We start from the raw sequence: 21444 nt of genomic DNA on the forward strand, positions 1-21444 counted from the left end.
ATTCATTTAATAACTGGGGTCCTAACATGTGCCATGCATTATTTTGATTGTATGTTTAAGCAATGGGTCAGGGTTCTCCAGAAAAACAGAACCAACAGGATACATGCATATACAGAGAGAAACACCTAAAGAATCGGTTTATGCGATTGTGGAGGCTTGGCAAGTCCTAAATGTGATGGAGTAAGCCAGCCGGCTGCAGACTCGGGGAAGAGTGGCGATTCAAGTCCACAGAGAGTTGTCTGGCAGAATTCCTTCTAGCTTGGAGGGGTCAATCTTTGTTCATTTAAGGCATTCAACTGATTGGAAGAGACCCATCAACATTAGGGGGAGATTAATCTCCTTTACTCAAAACCCACAGATTTAAATATTAATCTTACCTAGAAAATAGGTTCACGGAAACATTCAGAATGTTTGACCAAATACTTGGATACCATGGTCCAATCAAGTTGACACATAAAATTAACTATTACAAGCAAGGCTATCAATTAGGTCAGCAGCTGTCTTCAAATTAAAAGCAGGTTTGGCTTTAAAACACAAGAACAAGTTTCTGATTCCTTTATCACTGATGATGCCTTATTGAATGACTACTTGGCAGGCTCATTCTCTTGAACCCACCAATACCTAAAAGGGTTATGTAGTTACTTTCATGTACACAGAAGCATCTTAAAGAGCTGGCAATTTTCTGTAATGTGTCTTGCAACGAACTCCAGGAAAATTCAGACACCCGTGGAAATTGACGTGTAAAGTGAAAACACTCAGGTACCCCCAATCCTAAGCAACAGGGGTAAATTATAATCTAGGAGGCCAATATAAAGCACCTTCCCAATGGCAGGTAAGGTGACAAAGAGACTCCTTACTCCCCAAACCAGAGCTAATCCTTGTATGGAAACTAGACATCTACAATGCCTGAGAGATGGCTGCACTAAGGCCTGTAAATTTGAGACAAAGTACCCAGTAGTATTCAAGAACTGGATAAGAAACTAGGGGAAGGGAGAAAAGGCCAGGGATGAAGCTCTCCTTAGAGTAGTCAGTCTTATTTTGTTTGACGTACAGGGAGGCAGGGCCATTATTCCAGGCCATCCGAAGCTGGGAAATAGCCACAGTTCAGATGATGGACACCTACTGGGAAGAAAATGAAAAATATTTGTGTTTCTCTGCTGCCTTCATCCACTTAAAGAAAAGAATGGAATTCTAACCTGAAATCCAAATACTACATTATACCAGGTCAATTACATAAGTTTCTTCAGAAGGAGTATCAAAATGCACAATATGATATTGCTCATCTCTGTAAACTACTTTTAGCCTATTGAAGTGAAAATTTGACTTTAAGACCCAAGTAAAAAATCATTTATCTTTAGAATATGACTTCACTAAATATAAACCACATACCAAATGATATATATCAAGATGTTTCTAGACTCTTAAAAATGCTACCTAAACACAGATCGGTGTCTGGTTTCCTACCCTGTTAAGAATAATCTTTCCCCTTGGGTTTGAAGAGCACAGCAGGTTATCCTTGAACCCCTATATACTCCCTCAAGCAACATGAAAGAGTGTCACTAAATTCTAAAGTTGATCAGAACCAAGATAGCATAAGTGTCATATGATCACTTTGAGCATTAGCAGTATAATAAAACAATAATTAGTCCTAATGACTTGTTGAAATAGCTTTCTTTTATGATCTCTATTCATTCATGAATAAAGAGACACTTTAGGTTAACTAGATATGTTTAATGCAAAAGATGACAAGATGAATAATAATCTGAGTCTGCCGAAAGCATTAAAACTTAGGAAAAAATCCTAAATTAGTGTGAAAATTTGAATTCTTAAATATCAGTTCGGAATTCTGGGAAAATAGATATTTCTAGTAAACTTTTTTTTTTTTACTTTTCAAAGCAAACTATAGTTGATAAAATATTTCAGTGTTGAAGTCTTGTCAGAAGAAAGCTTATAAATTCAGTTCTAATACATTCAATGGGCATAATGTTTTTGTCACAATTCATTTAACTGGCATAAATATGCACTTCAAATTTTCCTTCTATTTTTCTTGAAATATGATGGCACAAGTTCTCAGAAATATTCTAATTTTATATTACTTTATTCTTGAAAATTTAATCAGGACCATCTTAAGTTAATATTTCTTATTTTAAATTTGAATGAAAAAAAACAATAGACTTCTAAGAGGATTTATGCTTTGTTCACAACATCCATTAACAGAAGAAGGCCTATTTGCATAGAAGTCCTCCTTTAAAAGTTTTAGAAGTATTCTTACTGACCAAAATATCAATTATTACAATTCAGACTCAGAGGTTAAATGAGATTTTATTAAACGCTGTAAAGGATTCTTCTTGTTTAAAGAATAATGTCAGGATTTATTGTTCTATTTCTTGAAAAACTGACATTGGAATTTTTATGGGGATTGCATTAAATCTGCATATTGCTTTGGGTAATATGGCCACTCTAACTACGTTTAACTATGTTCTTTGAGAGAAAGCCTGTGTGAACCTGAAGCTTAACGCTCCTGTTTCTCCTTTCCCAGGGATTGTAGCCCAGCACTGAGGTGCTATCCAATGCTTCCTAATACTGTTTTACATATTTTGTCCACGTTTTGTGGTTATTTACAGCGTCAGGGTTTATCTAATACCAGTGACTCTTATAACAGCCAGGGACAGAAATCCAACAAATATTTTTAATGAATGAATCATCAAGTCCTGTGATTCTATCTCCGTAATTGTCCTTGAATCCATCTTTTCTTTTCCCCTATAGGCCACCCTCACCTCCAGTCTACCTCATTGGTACAGGGCTCTCTCTGACTGAGCTCCTGGTCCCTAGTTCTGCCTCCAAACACCTGCCACACTGAAGTGAGTGTGTGTGTGTGTGTGTTTTTAATGTCAATATTATATGTCAGTCCTCTATGGAAAGCCCTCCAATGATTTTGGTCCTCAGGATCCAACCCAAACCTTTTGTATCCCTCTTTAGCCTTCTCTCTCCCTGTTGCCCTCTGCCTCCCACCCCCCTCCTGAAACATATATTGTATGTTACCTTCAGTTCCTAGACATTCGCTGCTCTCTCTCACCTCCAGACTCTTGCACCTGCTGCTTTACTCTCCCTGAAATGATCCCATATTCTAACTCCAGCCATGCACTCACATGCCATGTTTTCTGGGACATCTGCAGGGATTTCCCTGGGTTGGACTAGGTGCCCCACGTGTACTCATTTGCACTCGGCACTTTCCCTAACCATGCTCTGTACTGCACAGTTTTATAATTACCAATTTATGTTTCTGTACTCCCAAGACCATAAGTTTCTTGAGGCAAACCCCATGTGTTATTCATTGTTTTATTCCTATTTACTAGATTACTGAATAAATATGTCTTGAATTTAATGCATATTAATTTTTAGCAACTTGCCTGACAAGAATATATTTCTTCTCAATTAATTATATATCCCCATTTTGTGCAATAAACAAATAAACACATAAATAAACCTAATTTCAAGAGTAAATAAAATAGTAGAAGTCAAGGGACACATAATGAGAGTACTAAACAAAATAAGAAGCCTTGGTTCGAGCTGTGCTAGGTATCTGAATATCATACAACCTCTACAGTTTGGTTTTGTGATATATGGACAAAATAATCACAATTACAAATAATTGTCCATTAAAACTAATGTTCCTATATTATAGCCTCCGTAATTATGCTGATTCCTAGCATCATAAGATCACTGCACGTTAGTTAGAAAACAGAGTTTAGAACTAGGTCATCCTCTCCACTTCATAAATGAAGAGCTAGTTTGAAGGAAATAAAGTGACTTTCTTGTATTCCCACAGTTAGCTGAATGGTAGCCCGATAGCCCAACTTTCCTGTACTCCTTCAATTGTCTTCAAATTTACTGTGTGCTGTATAAAAGAAATGTTGACCATCACCAATTTTTACTAATGTCCCACTAGACAGCAAGGGAAACAAATCACTTAGCACCCCATGTTCCTCCCTTATCTTAGTACCCAGTAAAATAACTATGAAAAAAATAACCACAGACACATTAGAGGCACTGAAGACTGGGTGTGGCAGAAAGGAGAGCCTCCCATGAGGTGTCAGGACCATGATAACATGACCACTTGCTGTCAACTTATAGTTAGTTCATAATCTAATAATTAAAATATGCATATTTAATTCTGCACCCTCTAACAAGTGGCTTTTGCTTAAGAGAGAAAGTTTATTCCTTGGTTTCTATTGGATTTTAATGAATAACACATATGGCAGTCAAAGATATGTGTTCAAATGAAACCAGGAAGAAAAATACTGACTTATTTCTATCAAGTAGTAATACTGAAAGCCACAAGATGACAGAGTATGTAACTCCTACTTTCTGAACACATTTAACAAGTGCCTTTTCAGTGGTCTTAAATCCTTTCTAGAACAAGGTGGGGCAAACAAAAATAAGGTAGAAAAGAGCTTCTGTTTAGTTTTCAAGAAATGACTGGCCAAAACCAAATACTTGAGTACACCACCTGGGAATCAGTAATATTTCGGTAACATTTTCTCTTATTGAGATTCAGAGATCCAGATGCTAAAAATCGCCCATTAGAAAATGTCTCTTACCATGGCACTAATGTTATCTTTTTGGAAAAGTTTTGACTCACAAGTCATTATACACATCAGTTTCTGGTCCTCTGTACACTCTTCCAATAGAGCTGAGAGTGTTTATAAGAATGCTCATATTTTTCTCCCAATTACCTATCAGCAGCATTAAATTATACTTTATAAACAAGAACAACTAGGCATTTGGGGTTTACACTCCTTATCTAGTGTCCCAAAAGCACGTGGCACTACCTAAGGAGCAGAAGGAGCATCTTAAATTTAGCGTACAGAATCAACCTGGTTCTGAGGTAGATACTTTCTGGCTATTACCAACATGAAGCTTTGCCCAATGGACAGGAACATTTATTGAGTGTTGTTGATGTGCAGAAACTATGCTAATCCCTTTACAAGCATTAACACATTCAAACTGTCATCCCCATTTCATACACGAGGCACACAGAGTTCAGCAGCCTGCTGGGGGGTTACAGCAAGCCAGTGGCAGAGCTGGGACTTAAAGCCAGGACGTCTGGCTCTGGAATCCTCACTTTTAATCACTACCCTCCCCACCTTCCTATTTCACCCCACTAATGTGACCTTAATGAGAAAACAAGTTTTTCCTCAATTTCCATTTGATCTTTGCCTTCTTCACCAAGAACCAATAAAACAGCTGATTTTATTTTTTTTACTTTTATTAAAATGAGTTCACTTAGGGTAACAAGAAATCTAAAACTCAAGGCCAGCAATTAAGCAAGTGGAGACCTCACAGGAAATGTTTATTTTGTCCCAAGAGAATCATTACAACACTCCCAGCTTAAGAAAGTGACACGATATTTGCTTTTGAGGGTTCAACATACACACAAGTCAGCTGCCCCTGGCCTGTATTCACCAGAGAATTCCATGTATCCGAGGCCTCGTGCTGGTGTTTTGAAATGTATGGATGGCTATTAACATTATGAGAAAGCCAAAAACCAACTTCCAGATACTTAGTCCAGACACATGGCTTTCCTCAGCTCCACAAAGCTCAAGAGCTGTTATCAGCCACCTGGTCAAAGGAAGCGGCAGGAGACGATGCAAACACAAGACAGGCTGCAGGCAGTTCCTCCACCCAAGTACACCCCAGGGCAGAGCACCTCCAGGAACAGAGACAGAAGTCAGCATTCAGTCGTGGCAGACCCATGAATGGAGATCTCTTTAAAGGCAAAGCCTTGAGTGCATCGAGCTGAAAATCAGATCCCGATTTGGCGTGACTCGTGTGGATGTCGCCATGAGAGATATCTTCCTCATGCGCAGGTCCTGTCAACTTGCTTTCAAACATGAACGGCGTGAAGCACAAAGATCACGTGACTTCTCAAGTGTGCTCACTTCTGCACAGATAAAGCTGCTTTATTTGGAAACATGGCGAAGGAAGAGGGAGAGGCATCTGCAAGCCATGAAGCTTATTAAACAAATTCGTCTCCCAAGTACTTGAGGTGCTCTCAGTCCTAATTAATGTCTCTTGCAAATGCACCCTCATAGCTAACGCTCCCTTTCCTGATCTAAGCCATATGCTCCTTCCTTCTTTTTAATGATATAAATGGAAATCGCTGGCATTTGTGGGGGTTTTGACTGAATATTTCTATTACAAAACCGTTCTTTCCAAGCTGATGCTCTGTGCTGAGATCAGTAGGTGAGAAAATCCCTCTGTGGAAAGTTTCCCACTTTCTGCCTCTCTTGATAGCCCGTGTGCAGAAGTGAGGCCTTATATGTGATTAATTGTTGCACTAAGTATTTCGCCTGTATTAGAAGCAAGCTTCTATAGAGTAGAACTTTTCACATAAAGAACAGGGAAATTGAAAAGGGGACAGCTGAGTTCAATGGACAGCCTGTACAGTTGAAGCATAATCATCTCTCATAAGGAGGTTTACGGTTTACAGTGAGGTTCAGAAAATAGGTTGCTTTCTTTCAGAAACTAAGAGATGAAATCAATTCCTTAATCCTCTCTAGCTACCGATCTTTATCTGTTTTCTTTTTAAGAAGCACGCCTCATGTAGAGAGAGATGTACAGATGAACGAGATTTCAGAGTTGGAAGAGACCCTCGGGATCACCCAGGTGGGTGGGCCAAGAGCCTCACTCTGTATCCCAAACGCCTGGTGAGCTTGGAGCCTGGTTCTTCCCCCGAGGGACTGCAATTAAGTTGACTTGAGGTGGACCTGATGGACCAGATACATTATTTTTCAAAAGCACTCCCGGTGATTCTCACGCATGCCCTAGCTTAAGAAGCTCTGATCTTGCCCGCTCATCTCCCTGGGGGCAAGTGATATTAAATTTTTTATTCAATGTCCATAGCCAGTTGTTTGTGGCAGGGGTGGGGGCCAACACCTCAGGCTTTAACCTCCTCACCTGTGCATTTTCCACTGCATTATATTATATCCTTCTCATAACCTTTGCTTTTTAAAAGTTAAAATCAGTTTGATGATAGACACATCTGTAAAAATAAAACAAAACTCAGAACTGCTCCCCTACTCTCCTCTTTTCAAGGGCCTCTTCTCTATCTTCTATTTTTCCCTCCAAAATGCCAGCCATAAGTTAGTAGTTGTCTCTATATAATTGAAAAATTAAAATATTAGTAGTTGTCCCTATATAATTGAAAAATTAAAATATTCCAGAACTGCCCCAAAAGTACTGCTTTTAACAATGCAAAACACAAAGAAATGGCTCCTACTCGATCTCATATTAAAATCATAAGGAGAGCAGCCGAATGAGCACACTGTACTCCGCAAGTTTGACCCCATCATCTCACCGTATCCTTACAGCTGCATGAGGTTAGTAAACAAAAATACCGAGCCACCAAAAATTCAAGTAAAGTGCCCCAATTTAAGTTATTTCGCATGGCTAGGAACTTGTAATCAGTTAGTCTCAAAAAATCACAATGTAACACTGTTCTTCACAAACAACTATTTTAATAGTTACAAAGCATTTCTAAAAGAATATTTTACTCATGTCTCATAGACTCTCATTTAAACATTACAAGCAGGATGAATATGACCATTTGGTTGAACAGAACACAAGGCTGGGGGAACACCCAACGTTCTCACAGTTAGTAGGTGGCCAACACTCAAGTAGAGTCTTTGTGGCGTGTGCGATGCTGCCCACAGTCCACCACACCTCTTCACATCTGAACACTGACCAGCATTTCTTAAGAACAGTCCTGGGAGGAAAATAGTATAAAACTATCAACAGCCAAAAAAACGAATGCCTTGATGTTCAGATTAAACTGTTGATTGTACTGAAATCCATGGGTACACCAGGGACAAAATCAATTGTGGCAAATCTCCCCAAAGGCTTGGTTGTGCATCCTTTTATTTTTATTCAGACAATCTGTGTTCACTGAGCTGCAGTAAAGGATGCATGGACTATTTTTATTCGGAGAAAGGTGATAACACCAGCCAAGCAGAAGGACCCATCCATGACCAGAATGCAATGGCCTTCATTATCTTCCAACTCACTGCTGAATGACTCACGGAGAGCTGGCAGATGGTGTTTTCTCTCGCCCCTTGCCTTGCACTTATCTAATTATTTTAACTTGGTTTTTGTTCGGCTACCATGATGCCTATTAGGCAGATCTATTCAGGAATATGTTTCTTCTAATATTGACCAGTGCATTTGGAAAATTTTGTCAGGTTCTAAATTCTGGATCAAGTAAGGGTAGAGATTAATGATGACAAAATTATTTTTTTTAAATATATTTTATTGATTTTTTACAGAGAGGAAGGGAGAGAGAGAGTTAGAAACATCGATGAGAGAGAAACATCGATCAGCTGCCTCCTGCACATCTCCTACTGGGGATGTGCCCGCAACCAAGGTACATGCCCTTGACCGGAATCGAACCTGGGGCCTTTCAGTCCACAGGCCGACACTCTATCCACTGAGCCAAACCGGTTTTGGTGTCAAAATTATTATTAATAATAACTAACATTTACTGGTTACATACAATATGCCAGATACTGAGCCAATGCATTCGCATGTATGCCTCATTAAGCATCCAGTGACTCACAAATAGGAAGGCTGAAGTTTGGAGAGGTTAAGAAACCCGCTCTGGTTCAAACAGCCAGTAAGTGGCAGAGGCAGAAAACCTGAACTGAGTCCCTCTGAGACAGGCCGAGCCTCTCTGAAATGGATGGCAGTGCTGCTCAATGATTAGGTATATTTTTTGAGCCTCTCCTACATAAGTTTCTCTTGAGGTACCCCCCAAAGAGCAGAGACAGGAGCAGGTCGGTCTCAATACCAGCTCACAGCGGGAAGCTGGACAGCAAAGAAATCTACTCTGCGCCTACGTGACGAACCACGCCATCTATAAGCCAGACCAGGGCAGCAGCTCGGGAGTCATATTCTTCATGAGTGTGTGCTCCCTTGATGCGTCAAGCTCCCTCCTGCTCCTTTCCCTCCACTTTGTTTTCTGTAAGCCCCTCATTTTTCATCTGTGGCTCCTTCTCTCTTGAATTTTATCTTAAGGAAGGGTTGCAAGAACACCTTCTCTGGTGACACCCACTCTTAATTTCTTATGTAACACTTACATAGTAACAGTTATAAGTTCTAATACTTGGGGTAAATAAATCAATACAATAAGATGATAATAAAGAAACCTACAAAGTAATGAGGAAGTAAAACTGCCACTATTTGCAGATGACATGATTCTATATGTAGAGAACCCTAATGACTCCACTGAAAGACCATTAGAAACAAGAAGCAATAAATAAAGTTGCAGGTTGCAAAATCACTATATAAAAATTCATTGCATTCCTCTATACTAACAATGAAATATCAGAAAAAGAAACAAAGAAGACATTCTCATTTACAGTTGCAACAAGAAAGATAAAATACTTAGGTATAACTGATATTAGAAAATATTATAAAGAATTAGAAAAAGGGAGGAGAGAATAAAATATTTGGCTATAATCTTACAACAAATTGAATTCTGAAATCACTCCTCTTGGATGAACAGTTCTCTGATCATGCCTGTGACATGGAACATGGGCAAATGATATTCCCCCTCTTATGTGTTCTTTTCCAATACATGGAGGAGAACCTATACAATGCAGCTGCCCTCCTTATTGGCAGGGATCCGGGGACACTGGAAAAGCTGTGGCTATGGCAGCATTTTTTTCCAGCTAGCTTCTCCATGGAATAAGTACTATTAATATTTTTTAAATTACTATTACAACCATAATTACTAACTACAGCAAGCACTCGCCATTTATTGAATACCAAGCCCTAGGCAGGGCACCTTGCATATGTTTCTTGTTTATTTCTTCCAAAAGCTTCAAAACAGGAAGATATTATCTCCATTTTACATTTGAGAAAAACCAAAGCTCAGAGAAGCTAAATGACTTGACCGAATTTACAATGCTCAGTAGAAAAGCTTTCCAAATGTAGTTTCCTTAACAGAGTTGAGGTGCATGGCCTTCCTTGCAGTAGCAGCATAGCTGGCCAGATTATTCTGCTGCCATCAGTGAACTAGTACAATTGATGACTCAGCGTGTTTTGATTGGTTGTTTAATGTTAGGTCTCACAGTACGCAAGGCTGGGGACCTATAAAACAAAGGAGAATGGACCCCATGCATGAGCTTCCTTATTAGTATTTTAAAATCTTTAGCCACACTTAATTTGTTTTTAAAAGTAAGTTTTTTGGAGAGTGAGTTGAGTGAGCTATAATTTTGCCTTGTACATTGAGATTAGCTATCTTAAAAACACTCAATACTATAGTAATATAACTTTGGGGGGACTTCAAACAATCTACGTAAAATCAAATACATGGACATGGCTATAAGTAGAGCTATCTATTTATAGTTCTCCTGATGAAGAGCGTATTTAACCACCCTGAACAAAAGTGTTAAATAAATTGACACACATGTTGGTAAATCATGGTTATAGCTACAGTTTACAGACAAGAGCTTCCAGCGAGTGCATGACCTTACTATTGGTGTAGAACTTGGTGCTTGAATGATAACTACTGATAGGAAAAAAGTAAAACTTGGTGTAGGATACCGCAGGGAAAGAGTCCTATTGTTCCAGCACAGGGTCATATTACACAGGGGCTTTCCTGGTATGATATTACAAGGAGAGATATGCACAACCACTTGGCAACCAGGTTAGAAGGTGCCCGCCAGCACTCCAGTTCCAACATGGTCATTATGCCTATTGGAAATAAACGTGATTTAGAATGTAGAAGAGAAATAAAAAAATGTGAAGCTTTTGCATGAGAACATGGACTTACTTTCGTGGAAACTTCTGCTAAGACTGCTTCCAATGTAGAAGTGCATTTATTAATACAGAATTCAAAGCATCCACTGATCCCTAATGTTTTCTATCACTGGTGATTTCTGGCAGTATAAATGAAAATTTGGTTCCTCCAATATTTGGTCCAAGATACTGAAGAAAAAGATGACTAGTGCCCATGCCTTTCCTTTAAGGAGCTACAATCTGATGGAAATGTAAACAGTAAGGGGCCAGGGAAATAAGCCAGAAATTGGAGACATTAGAAGAAACCACTAAGGATCAGGAACAATAACAAAATCCGGATACCTTGGAGCTAGTAGATGGAAACCAAACATAAGTGCCCATACCATCTTCCCTATTTCTCCATCTGTGCTCATATGATTCCCTGATAATTCCTTAAACCTTTCTTTTTAAAGCATCTTTCATAAGGTGAAGAATGTAGCAGGTTGGGTCAATGATTACCTGATGTATAATTTTATGCTATCACTTTAACAAAGAGGCAATGCTAGTCACTCTAGTCAGCTCTAATATTTCGTAGTAGAGCACAGAGGCTAAATCTCAAATTTCTCTTTTAAGACAGACACCTTATTTCTAAGTATGTGCTAAGACACAGTTTCTACCTTTATTTAAATAAAGCGAGGACTAACGCATAATACAAATGCAAAACGTAGCTTCTTTTTTTAATTTAATTCTTTATTGGTTAAGGTATTACAAATGTGTCCTTATCTCCCCCATTAGGCCCCCCCCCCATGTTCTCATCCCCCTGTTGTCCATGTCCATTGGTTTGGCTTATATGCATGCATACAAGTCCTTTGGTTGATCTCTTCCCCTTACCCCCACCCTCCCTTACTTCCCCTCTGGGGAGTGATAGCCTGATCGCTGTTTCTCTGTCTTTGGATCTGTCCCTGTTCATCAGTCTATGTTGTTCTCTACAATCCACAAATGAGTGAGATCATGTGGTATTTATCTTTCTCTGACTGGCTTATTTCACTTAGCATAATGCTCTCCAGTTCCATCCATGCTGTTGCAAAAGGCAAGAGTTCCTTCTTTCTTACCGCAGCGTAGTATTCCAAAACGTAGCTTCTTAAACACCAGTGCAATGAGAAGGTTGGGGAAAGCCTTTGAAGTGATCAACAAAAAGAAATCTTATGTGAACTTTCCTTATCTGATGAAAGTGGAGCCTCCTAAAAATAGAGCTGCCATTAACGCCTTTCTGGGAGAGCTTCCAGCTCCTTCCAGGAAGAGGCTATCCAATAAAACACCCCAACTTTTGCTGCCGGAAGAGTACACGAGGGGGATTCCTTCGTTATTCCTGGGAGTGGGGTTCTTGCGGCACTGCTGAAATAAGAATTTTCAGAAGCCCCCACAGGAGAATGAGAGGTGGTAGGACATTTTATTGGGGTGGAGTTATTTTCCTCAGTTTCCAATGCCCCATTTCCCCAAGCCAGTCTTGAAAGAGGGGCAGCTGGGGGTTCAGCAAAGCCAACAGCAGAGTCCAGAGCTTCTGTTCCATGTTACAACCGGGTGTGGTTCAGCATCCAAGTTCATTAAAGTCCGTGTGTGGAGTCTGGCATGGCCATGTGCCACGTCGCTGCAGGGGAGCCACATCCCTTTAGCAGGAGTCCCAAGAGGGCCCGGTGCTTGTGAGAGAGAGGAGAGAAGGAAGGAACTTTCTTTGGAAGTTTAACTATTTAGGCTTCCCAAACGTACAGTGGCCACGCCCATTCTGGCCACTAATTTGTTCCCAGGTATGACTGGCAGACAGGTAAGCACCTTCCCATGTCACCCAGCCCTTCCTGAGCATATATTTACCTGGTCTTCCCTTTCTTCCTTTTTTGTTAGACAATAACCAGGTTCCTACAATGGCATCACTTTCACATTGAAACCCTAAACCACAGCCACACCCTGTGTTGTTAGGCTGATATGTGAACCCTTACCACTGGTTATTTTGCTATTTACTCACTGCTCAGGACTCCCACAGTAAAATAAACTTTTCTCCCATTAATCTTTTTGCTGTCAATTAATTTGTGGGCCCCACCACTAGAACCTAAGTTAGAACCACTCAACTCTATGACAGGAGAGAAAGGGGTGGAGGAAATTCTACCCTTACTCTACAGGCAATCTACCATAGTCTGAACACTAGACTTAAAAAAAGTAATTTTGTGTAATTGTCTGGATTTTTTTTCTCAAAATTTATGGAGTTGGGTAGATTTTGTTATAGAGTTGAATGCTACTCCTCTATTTTAGTACCAAACAAGCGTACCTTTCCACTAGACCTTGTTAATTTTTGCAAGCTGTTAAAAAAAATAGAATTTTTGCTGAATGCAAAACATTTGTACTTAACATATTTTTTAGTAAGTATGTCTAGTTAGAATTGCAGATGCACTGAACCATGTGAAAGCTGTTTGTAAAGGATGGAAGCACCTGAAAGTGAAGTGTATCTAGAAACAAAGCATGAAGAGAGTTAGTGGGGTGATGTGTGATCTTGGTTTCAAGTACTCAAATTTAAAGAATCGTACAGACAGTGCCTGGTCACCACACCCAGACACTGATGTTTCCATAGTAACCAATCTATTTATAAAAAAACAGGTGATGTGGAAGGAAAACAAACAAGCTAGAGTGAAAAATAAGTCATTGGCCTTGAATACCTAATGACGGCAAAAAAAAAAATACTAAGGTAAGACATGGAGATGGTGTTTTATCTCAGGAAAATATTAGGAACTTGGAAGATTCTGGAAGATGAGAATCATGTCTTCTGTTTCTTTTTTTAAAAAATGTATTCTATTGATTTTAGAGAGGGAGAGAAAGGTAGAAACATCAATGATGAGAGAGAATCTTTGATAGGATTGAGCCCGCAACCCGAGCATGTGCCCTTGACTGGAATCAAACCCAGGACCTTTCTGTTCCCAGGCTGACACTATATCCACTGAGCCAAACCAGCCAGGGCTCTTTTGAATCTTTTTATAGTCTGAAACAAAATCATGCACAGAACAGGCGAGAGAGAGAGAGAGAGAGAGAGAGAGAGAGAGAGAGAGAGAGAGAGAGAAAGGGAGAGAGAGAGCAGGTGGACGCAGAAAAAAGGAAAGAATGTCAAAGGAAACAAGTACTGCTGTACCTTCAGATCAATAGGTATCCAAGTAATGGAGCAAATGTATCAGTAATCACTTTTGTCATCAAGTCTCAAACATAATGATCAACTGTGAATGCTAAAGAGGAAAATGTCCCTTAGAAAACCTATGACTACAGATGTTCATGAATGTCACTCAAGTTGCTCTTGAATTCTGGTTGCCACTGTGATGAGAAAGGCTCAGCCCAAAGGTGAATTATTTTCATAAGTTTGAGTTTAATTCATTCAGCCAGTTTTGAATTTTGAGAAGAAGAAAACATGTTTCCTTCCCCAGTGGCATATTTACACCCAAATAAGTCAAAAGTAACTATCTTATCAACAACTCAAGTAATTAAAAAAGGCAGGGTTTTGAAGATTCATACATCTAAACACACATGGGCATTTTACAACATGTTTGTCGATATTTTTGGTTTTTCAAATGTGACCTTTGTGGTTTGATTTAGTTTTTCTTTTTCCCTTCTGAGCTTATCTATCTGTAAGCTTACAATAGCAATTAAACATGAAATTGGCCTTATTGGAGAGGTTAATTTACTTGTGTTGCAGATTGAAACAGAAATAATTCAGGCTGTACTTACAAAGCAGTTTGCCTCTATAAACCTCAATGCTCGATAAAAACATCACGTGTGATAAGTTTGCAATTATTGGGTTCACTGCATAGAAACCAACCTGTGCTCCTGTGACTTGAATGTGTACACAACTCCCCTGGCACCATGCCCATATGCAGTTTCCGATTTAGGAGGTCAGGAGTCAGGCCTAAGGCTTACCATTTCAGACATCCAGGGGATGGTAAGGCTGCTGGTCAGCAGACAATATTTTCAGTGAATATTTTCAACTTTTTTCCTTTACAATTTGTGATTGATTCATTGAGAAAGTTTACCTTTAGAATAGCAGCGTGTCCTATCCCTTTACATTCCTCAGTAGATAAAAAGAACTGTACACATGCATTTTTTAGAAATCTGTAAGAATTTCTCACCCTAAAAGGTTGGTTTGTTTGTTTTTCTGTCTGCCTTTCCTAAAGTTAGAACACTGCTTCCTTTAAATCCAACTCTTGCAACAAATTTTGCTGCATTTACAAAATATGCTGATATGAAAATCTAAAAAATAGCCACAGATCCAAAAGATACCTTCAGACTTGACCAACAACATTTTTGGCAACACATGGAGGACTGGGAAGCTGTAATGAGTGTTTTGGTTTTTTTTTAGCTCAAAAAGCAACCACAAACTATATTTCATACTGTTATTGGGACAACAGATAATCAATGTCCTCCATATGGGCCAGCAAAACCACCATTAAAACGCTAGAAAGCCATGAATTGAAAAATGATGCAGCTTAAGAATAATGGGACTAGCAGGACACAAAGGGGTCAGAAGTTCGTTAGGGAGATCCTCCATGGCCTCAATTCTATTTTTAAAAAAAATGTGTGTGTGTGTGTGTGTGTGTGTGTGTGTGTTGTTGTTGTTGTTGTTGTTTCTCTACTTTTAAATTCATTCTGGTGAAGAGCAGGAGAAACTTCCCCAAGAGATCTTGACTCCTGGCACAGTATAGTTGGGAGCATGTATTACAACCTTGATTCATTAATAAATGATAAAACCCCGGGTAAATTTTCCCCTGTGAATAAAGTAATAAACTACTGGTAAATGGTTCTCTGTTCCTTAAAAGATACAGGAAAATACAAGTTGAAACTTATAGCTTCGTTTTTGTTGTTGCTGTTCTCTGTTTGTCCACAAGCTTTTAGCACAATTTAGAGTATCCAAGTAAGTCAATCTGGTTACCTACTCAAGATATACCATTTAATTCCTCTTACTCACCTGGATAACATTTTAGTTTTTAATTAACCATATATGGCCAATAAGCAAAATGCTTTATAAAGAAAGAAAGTAAAATATGTGCATTTATTTAATTTCATACTAAAATAGAATTTAGGACCTTAAGTTAACATAGATTTGATAGCAACAAATATTACCATTTTTTAAAATAGCTGGATTTTAGCTTCTTCCACTGCAGATGCACTACCTTACCTGTTTTTAGCTTTGTTAAAAGCTAGTAAGGACATTACAATACTAACAACCACTCCTGCTGTCTTTTTCTTAATTTGTCACATATTCATGTCTCTTATGATAGAAGGAAAAAATGATACATGATTGACTAGACACATTAATGTGAGTCAAAATGAAAATAAGCACGGTTTCAGGTGTTTAACCTCCTTTCAAAATATCAGTTCATATACATCGAACCCTTCAAAAACTCTAAATGATTATAAATTAAAATGTAATTTAATTAAATGGGCTCAAAAATGTTTCAAAATACAATCAAGAATGCTGTATTTGCACCCACAAACACGATAAAATGACTTTTAATGATCTGACTCCTTTATTAAAGTGGCAAATATGTTCACTCAAGCATTTATTAAGCACTCCCAAAGCCCAGAACTTTGACAGGCATCACTACCCCCTTTTTATGTAGATATTTTAATTTCTAGTAGACATGTTAGGTACACAGTTCAAAAAAGAATAAAAATCCTACTCTTGGCCTGCCCTGCCGGCATGGCTCAGTGGCTGAGCCTGGACTTATGACCTAGGAGGTCACCCTTTGATTCCTGGTCAGGGCACAGGCTCGGGTTTCAGGCTCGATCCCTAGTAGGGGGCCTTCGGGAGACAGCCAATCAATGATTCTCATCATTGATGTTTCTATTTCTCTCTCTCCCTTCCTCTCTGAAATCAACAAAAATATGTTTTAAAAATCCTACTCTCTAGAACATGAGAAGACAATCAACAGAAGATAGAGGCTATTATACAAATGGAATATATGAACATAAGTAAGGCTACGTGTGTGACTTTCAACCACATGCAAACAGTTTTAAAATTATCTAATCTCTTTCAAGACCAACTACTTACTGGAAATTGTAGAGTTGGTAGAGGATGTATGCCATGTAAGTATTAGTTCAAAAAATATATAAAACAATTTTGTTGGTGGTGGGGAGAGAACTTTTTAATCTATAACTATCATGTGTCAAACTCCCCTTGATGCCAGAAGGTAGATTGTTGGTTGTGTGTGTGTGTGTGTTTTTAATTTCCTATATGACTAAGAATAAAAATTAAAGTCCCTAATCCATAAGGTTGTACAATAATGATTTTGAAGTACAGACTCTCCAGAAAAGTGGGAAGGATGAGTGACTTCTACTTTTGCTCCTGGTATCTTAAATACTCATGCTCTTATGAGAAAAACCATACGTTATAGTTAGACATTACACTAAATTCCAAATGGATCTTTACATTTTAACAGCTACAGCAGTATTTCCTAGACAGTTCAACATTTTCAAGTTTATATAATTCATTTGTACTTACAGGAATGAAGACTGACCCTTGTGATGCTAAATATATCTCCAAGTGTCTAATAAAACCCACATGGCTTACTTATAATGTAAATAAGAAGGAAATGCTTGCTGAACTTTATCTTTGCATGCATGTAATGAGTCAATTTTTCAAAGATTATTATAAAGTTTACATGATAGAAATAAAGGACAGAATGCAGTTTCTGAGGCACAATAAGGCTTCATCTTAACAATAAGTGACCATAGTTATAAAATCTGCTTTGCCTCAGGACCTCTCTATTCCAGAGATCGCATTCAAAAGGCCATGGGCCACAGTAGGCTTAAAAATATGTGTGGACTGAGGAGTGTTTTTGGCTTGGTTTGTTGTTGTTTTTTGCAGTTTGGTATTCTGACAGCCTTTAGATGGGGTCTGAGCTTTGCCACCTCACTCCGTTTTACACTCTTCGGGTTGTTTAACATTCCATCAAATCCACTCTCTGATCTGTCTGCGCTCAGCTCTAAGCCCTGAACCATAAGCCAATGTCACAGGAAAACCCCCAAATAAGGTGGCATCCGCTGCCACATTTCCTTTTCCCCTTACACCACGGTTGGTAAGTAGCCTTTCGTTTCACACCACTGCAAGCCAGTATTTGAAAGGCCAGGGAATACTCAGCACAAACCAGTTTGGCAGCATTTCAGCAACTCTTGTGACTCTGAGCCTCCTGGAAAATTGTCTGCTGATCTGTACGCGGCTCAGCTTGATATCTGAGTCTGCTTTGCAACAGTATCTTGCCAATGAAAGAAAAACGTGAGGTCTCCCCTATTCCCTGGTGCCCTCTTCTCTCAACCCCTCAGACAACGGAACTTCCCATTAGAAAGAGAGGGTGTAGCACGTGGAGGGGAAAATCCGTTTTTGTTCACCTTCTTCTGTCCACTACCACACAAAGCTTTGCTCCTCCTCTCGGGAAAACGTGAGCTGGCTGGCAGTCAGTCTGACAGAAGGAGAGCAGTGCAGCGGAAAATTGGGTAACAGGATAGAAATCTATGGGGCCACAGGAATCCCATCAAAAATGGTTCCTCCTGTCACAACCCAGACAAGTGACAAGGAGAAATATAGGATGTTATTTATATTTAAATATTTCTAATGATATCATAATTATGCCTCTGCCACGGTTAGGCAGCCATTTTCCTGTGAGCCACCATTCTGCAAACCAAATGTGATGTTGGAGAAAATCTACATAAGAATCAGACAGCTTTAATAAGACATCCAGGAAAATCCTATAAACTCCTCAAATAAAAGACAGAGAGCAATTAATTTTTTCAAAGATATTTTCCTTAGGATACAATAGTCAAGCTCAATAAAAAATGAATTATTCCCAGCTCTTTGGGCATTGGAAAAATCAAGCTAGCTAGCAGGTAGCTAATTCCACTTAAAATTAACTCTGGTATTGTAGAAAACACCCCCTTTTTTGTTTCACAATGTGTCTTATTGAGTCATTCTATAGTTCATCATGGCCTTAATTTATTAAACTATACAATAAGTTCTATAGACTAACACTTAAATTGCCAAAAGATATACATTTTCTTATTTTAAAACTTGGAAAAAAGTTTTGAGGTAGATCAATATGTCTTGTAATTAATTCTATCATTAAACCTGACATTTTGAAGTACTTTCTTAAGAGAAAACACTAAGTGATTCCAAACATTTTAGCACCACAATGGAGAACAACATTTATAAATACATATTCTATATAGAATCTAATTCATATTATGCTTTCATAGACCTTTAATTCCAAGATTCTTAAGCACTTATTGGTCATCATAATACATATATATTCTTCCTTTTTTACAGAGGGATAGCTATACATATATGTAAACATACATCAGACCTGTGCAACGAAAAGCAAAGTGAAGGACTATCAGCACACAACTCACTTCTTTATATAAAACCAATATCTTTGTTGCCCATAATATACGACACTCCATGCCAAGTGCGGGGAGAAAAAAGCAAATATAAAGGGGTATTCAGTCACAGTGAAATGTTCAGAGGGCTACGCAGACAGAGTGCTAAGGATCCTGCATATGTACGTCATTTCCCTTCAAAACACCTTTGCGTGCGAGCATGGCTCCCGACTTCTGGAACCCATTATCCTGAACACATTTAATTCCCTTCTGCTGCCAACGTCTTCCAGTCTGTTCTAAAGGACTCCCGCACTCGCTCATATGTGCTGTTCCCTTTTCTAACTTCTCTTGCTTATGCTGTTCCTCTGCCTGGGTTGCCCTCCATCTCTCCCTCTTTCCCAAAGCCTAACACTTTAAGGTCTTCCTAAAGTATCACTTCACCTTGATACTTTGCCAGACTGGGGCTTCTACAAAGACACAGAATAGAAACACTAAATGTTATTTTAATGATAGTGGTGGCAATAAATGATAGCCATTTATTATGAATCATGGCAGATTACTTTTGTGTATTCTCATGCATATATAATATACATAAAATGTGCTATAGTACATACAGTGCATAGCATATAGCAAGAGCTGAAGCCTGTTTTGACTAACCCAAATGAGTTTTACTTTTGAAAGGCGATGTCCTAAGTGTTTAAAATAGATGAACTTACTTAGTTGTCACAATTCCATTGGGAGGTAGTACTCCATTTTAGAGATGCAATGAGCTCAGAGCAGTTAAAACAGTTAAATAACTTCCCTCAAAATACACAGTATAAAATTAGCAGAGTCCAGATCCACACCATATCTGTCTGATGCAAAGGCGTCGTTAGAAAACTACTGTTATTTTGGGCCTTTTCTAATACCTTTTTCTCTGGACTCATGTTCTAGGCAGTAGCATATGAGTTAGCATTTAATAGTTCTTGTGTTAATATATACTACTCTGGGCTCTTCAGTTAGACTCTAAATGTGTAGAAGTTCGTTTATCCCCCACTCCAGTCTAATACCAGACATTTAACTTGTTGATGGATTGAATCTAGTAAATCTACAGCACTTTAATACATGTGAGAGAAAGCTATGCTTCTCAAACAATTGCTATATTGCCATGGGATAAGGTTATTCGTAGTTCTAACAGCCCGTGGAACTGACTTCTCATTCACTATAAAATGTGAAGTCACACAAGGACATCCTCATTTTCATGCAACAGGTCTTTACTGAGTAACAGTTATGTGACAGCTTTTTACCAGGCACATGGGGAAAATACTAAGGTTTAAGACAATCTCTGCTCTTAAAAACTTATCTTATTGAAGAGAAGTATATTTTTTCCTTTATTAAATTATATATATATATATAATATTTAAGTATATGTTACACATAATTATAATATATACTATATATGCAAGAGAATACACAAAACATGAGTTTATACATAAAATGTGCTATAGTACATACAGTGCCTAGCATATAGTAAGAGCTGAATAAATTCTGTACCCATTTAGTAATAGTAAATAGAGGATAGTGAACAAAAGTAATCTGCCATTATTCATAATAAATGGCTATCATGTATTGCCACCACTATCATTAATTACAGAGGGATAGCTATACATATATGTAAACATACATCAGACCTGTGCAACGAAAAGCAAAGTGAAGGACTATCAGCACACAACTCACTTCTTTATATAAAACCAATATCTTTGTTGCCCATAATATACGACACTCCATGCCAAAATATTTAGTGTTTCATTCTGTGTCTTTCTAGAAGTCCCAGTCTGGCAAAGTCAGTGCTGAGAAGGAGTTGTGGAAAGCATAACAAACTGGATTTTTTTCTTATAGGGCTACCTCCTGAAAAATTCCCTGTGAACCAAATCCTTTGTGTGAGCTCACTTTTTCAACATCATGTTTTTTCTCCTTAAAAATGGAATGCAGCAAAAAGATAATTTTTTATGTCTAGTTGAGATGAATTCTGGCTATGATTTTATTCTAGTATTAACATAAATATATAAATTCTCCCTCTCATTTTTATTACATGATTTTGGATACACTAATCTAAGGTCAAATTATATGAGAAAATATCAGCTATAGGTCAGCATCAAAAACAATATGCGGTTCTTTGATTCTGTGACTTATTTAATGGATTACAATGAGGCACCAGCTAAAGGCTGGTAATTTAAATTATAAGCAGAGGGTTCAAAGCTGTGGCTAATTCATTACTCACATGTCTCT

The 21444-nt window shown here is 38.4% G+C and overlaps 1 long non-coding RNA gene across 1 annotated transcript in view; it reads right to left on the reverse strand.

Moving 5' to 3' along the window:
* Nucleotides 1–851: 851 nt before the first annotated feature.
* The window catches only part of LOC132237961 (uncharacterized), a 96116-nt gene continuing 75523 nt past the window's right edge, over nucleotides 852–21444 (reverse strand). The window contains exon 3 of the long non-coding RNA XR_009453700.1: nucleotides 852–1122. This is a non-coding gene — a long non-coding RNA (uncharacterized LOC132237961). The remainder of the gene's footprint in view (nucleotides 1123–21444) is intronic.

The sequence above is a fragment of the Myotis daubentonii genome, chromosome 7, assembly GCF_963259705.1.
Source record: "Myotis daubentonii chromosome 7, mMyoDau2.1, whole genome shotgun sequence".
Taxonomy (NCBI): Eukaryota; Metazoa; Chordata; class Mammalia; order Chiroptera; family Vespertilionidae; genus Myotis; species Myotis daubentonii.